The following is a 3922-nucleotide window of genomic DNA, read 5'->3' as shown; positions in this document are numbered from 1 at the left end:
TATGCAATTATACATAGTATATGACTCAAAAAAAATCAGTTACTGCTTTGACTTAATTTACAAAATTATGCTCCTGTAAGAATAGTGACTTGAATGGTGCCTTGAAGTGAAGAAGGAATGACATAAGGCTGACTTTGAATGCACATATCTCTCAATCTACAAAAGATTTTGAGGTGATTTAAAGTGGAGGTGATAGCTTGTTCCAAGATCTTTCCAACGATAGGTCATATGTCCAATTCCGCTGAGAAACGAGAAAGTTATGTCAGTTTTACGAAAAACTGACGAAGCTGTTTTCGGCCTCGCCCGGTCGGGCGGATCTCGCCCGGTCGGGCGCGTAAGCTATTCTGGGAAAGCTGGGGACAGCTCGGTCGGGCGGATTTCGCCCGGGCCTCCCGGGCGGGTCGGCGGATAACGCGGAAACGCGTTTTTGAGCGCTAAGTATAAATAGGTTATTTGTACCTAGGTTTTAAACGGCGAATTAGTCTCTTTTCTCTCTGTAATCTGGTTTTCCTCACATAATAAAATATTCTCCCTCTCTCTGCCGTGGATGTAGCCAAATTGGTCAACCACGTAAATCTGGTGTCTGTTTTTATCGCTTTTTGCATTCATAATTTGTTCTCTCTCACGTCCGTTATAACAAACTGGTATCAAGAGCTTTGGTGATCGATCTGTGTGAGAAAGATGTCTGGGGTGAATGTCAAAATCGATAAATTTACTGGGAGGAATAGTTTTAGTCTGTGGCAGACCAAGATGCGGGCTTTACTGAAGCAACAGGGGTTGTGGGCACCGTTGGCAAAGAAAGCAACGGATTCAGTCACCGCTGAGATGGCCGTTCTGGAGGAGAAGGCTCATTCAACGATTATGTTGTGTCAGGAAGATGACATAATCACTGAAGTCGCGGAGGAGGAAACCGCATCTGGTCTGTGGTTGAAATTAGAGAGTTTGTATATGACAAAATCTCTAACTAACAAGTTGCTTTTGAAGCAACGTCTGTTCGGTCTGCGAATGCAGGAAGGTATGCCTCTTAGAGATCATCTAGATTAATTAAATACAATTTTACTAGAATTGCGTAATATTGATGTGAAGGTGGAGGATGAGGATGCCGCTTTAATTCTGCTTGTTTCTTTACCTATATCATATGAAAATTTTGTGCAATCTTTCATTGTTGGTAAAGATTATGTGTCCCTCGAAGAAGTTAGATCTTCTCTGCATACTAGGGAATTGCGCCATAAGACATCTGGTACAGGTACAGTCGATCAGGATGCTGGATTAGTAGCCAGTAGTAATGGACAGGAGAATTCGGGGAAAATATCCAGGAAACCGTCTTCTAGAGGTCCTAAATCTAGTGATGTCTGTAATTACTGTAAGGAAACGGGGCATTGGAAAAGGGAGTGTTCTAAAAGGAAAAATAAATCTGGGTCTGGTTCTGCTGCTGTTGCAGCAGAAAATTTCAGTTCTGATGATGGTATTGCTTTAGTTGCTAATGAACAAACACATTGCATTGATGTGTGGGTTTTAGATTTTGGAGCGTCTTGTCATATGTGTTCGCGCAGGGAATGGTTTATGAACTATAAACAGGTTGATGGAAGTGTTACTATGGCCAATAGTGAGGTCTGTAAGACAATTGGTATAGGGTCCATCAGAATTAGGACATGTGATGGCAAAGTCTGTACTTTGAATGATGTTAGGCATGTTCCACAGGTCACAAAGAATCTGATTTCACTTAGTCTGTTAGACAAGAAAGGGTTCAGTTTCAAAGGTGAGGGTGGAGGGTTGTATGTCTACAGGTGAAATAGCCTTCCTGAATAAGAGGAATATTAGAATTAATAAACGTTCTTAAGGTTATTAAATACACAATAACAAGTAATAGGGTTAAGATTTGTTTCACATTATTAGTTACAAGAATGCTTTGTTAAAAAACTTATTTATAGAATTCACGAATAACGGGTTAGTAAGAAATGATCTTTAAATAAAATAAAAGAGATGGATCCAAGAGGAGGAAAGGAATTGGGTATGAATATGGGCTTATTGGGAGTCTATGTTTAAATTTCCAAGTGAATACCTTAACCTTAAGTGGGTAAACCAAGGTAAAACATTAAATGGGGACTGTTCAGAAATTTCTGAACACACCTTTATGGGAACCAGAGTTTTGGACCTTGTAAATTCCGTCAAAGTGTAAAAAAAAATTACGTGAGAGTGTCTTAAATACATTAGGGAACTTAGGGTAAAGATTTCATCCCATTTAGAGTGAAAACCAGAAAGACCCAGAAGTTCTTTTCCTCTCCCTCCTACCCGCCTGTTCTGTTCTTTAGGAACCAGTTTTGGTTCTTCGTCTCCCTCTCCTAAATTGCTGCATAAAAACTCCTCGAAATTTACATGCAAGTTGATATCTAGCTATTTCAGTTGATAATAGGTATTGGGAAGAAAAGTTTTCAAGCCAAAGGTCCAAGGAGATTAATCAAAGTCAAGGAAAGAAGAAGGTAGGTGAGGTAAGTAATGTATGGTTGAAAAATTGATTCTTTGGGTCGATTTTTAGGGAGTATTCTTGTAAGATTATTGATGATAGATATATCATTTTGGATATAAGTACTAAGAAGTAGGGGTGAAAGTTATTCGGATAAAATCCAAAATCCAATCCAATCCAAATTAGTAATTCGGATCGGATTCGAACTGTGTTCGGATTGGATTCGGATTGAGAATTTTTCAAAAATTGGACTTTCGGATCGGATTGGATTGAGGGTAATTGGATCCAAAAATCCAATATAACCAAATAGTAATATGCCTTGTATTATGTATCTGGATTGGGCTTAAGTGCTTAACTGGTTTTTTATTATAAAAAAACCTATTCCATAGTCCAATACACATAGCACTTCAATCCTTCCCCTAAAACACTAACTGCACTTAATTCCTCATTTCCTAAATCTACTAGGCTGCTGTTGTGCTTAATTTATTTCATCGAAAAATTAAAGTTTTTAAAAATTCGGATTTTCGGATCGGATCCAATCTAGAGTATGAAATTTCGGATTGGATTGGATCGGATTCAAACCCTAATTGGTTTGGATTCGGATTGAAAAATTGAAATCCAAATTTTATTCGGATCGGATTGGATTAGGCCCTAATCCAAACCGCACACCGAACTTTCACCCCTACTAAGAAGTTCAGTAGAGAATCAAGATTTCAAAGAGGTTTAAGAGTGAAAAAGCTAGCAAGCAAGCAAGGTACACAAGCATTACACTAAAACACTAAATTTTGGTTAAAAATTTCTGTAAATTTGTGTGTGATTATTGCTACGAAATTGTTGTGTGTATGTGGTTTTATGATGAATATATATTTGGATAATTGTTGTTTTTGGTGACTAATCAAATGCATGTGAAGTTTCCCACTAGATTTATGCTTAGTTTGTCACAAAAACATGATTTTTGAACATTATAACTCATGAATATGTATCTAGTTGTTTTGTATGAGGTTTCTAATTATATTATATATAATATGGCAGTAGCTATGCTATAGTTAATTTTAGAAATTAGTGGATACAAGAACCTAAGAACTAAAATTGAGTTAAGTACCAAATTGTGACTATCGTTACTAGCCTTTTTAGATTAAATTTTGTCTCAAGTGTTAAGAACTTATTTTAAAAGAATTTTTGAGTAATATAACTAAAGGGGACAGTAGCTTGATATTATAGTATGAGAGTCAAAATTATTGAATTATGATGATTAAGCATTTTTAACGATTAAATCGTATTTCTATCGGAAAAGAACAAAAGTGGATTGTTTCGATTTCAAGGTCTATTTCTTAGTGTAACAATACTAACAAAGTAATACTTATATACATAAGACCCTATTATAATAGGTGCTTCTCGAGGAATAGTTTGGATAACAATTTAACTATACTTTCGAAATTTATAATTTCATAGAAAACC

This window comes from Beta vulgaris, chromosome 5, assembly GCF_026745355.1.
Source record: "Beta vulgaris subsp. vulgaris cultivar EL10 chromosome 5, EL10.2, whole genome shotgun sequence".
Lineage (NCBI taxonomy): Eukaryota > Viridiplantae > Streptophyta > Magnoliopsida > Caryophyllales > Amaranthaceae > Beta > Beta vulgaris.
The sequence above is the reverse complement of the archived record's forward strand: the minus strand, read 5'-3'. Positions refer to the sequence as shown.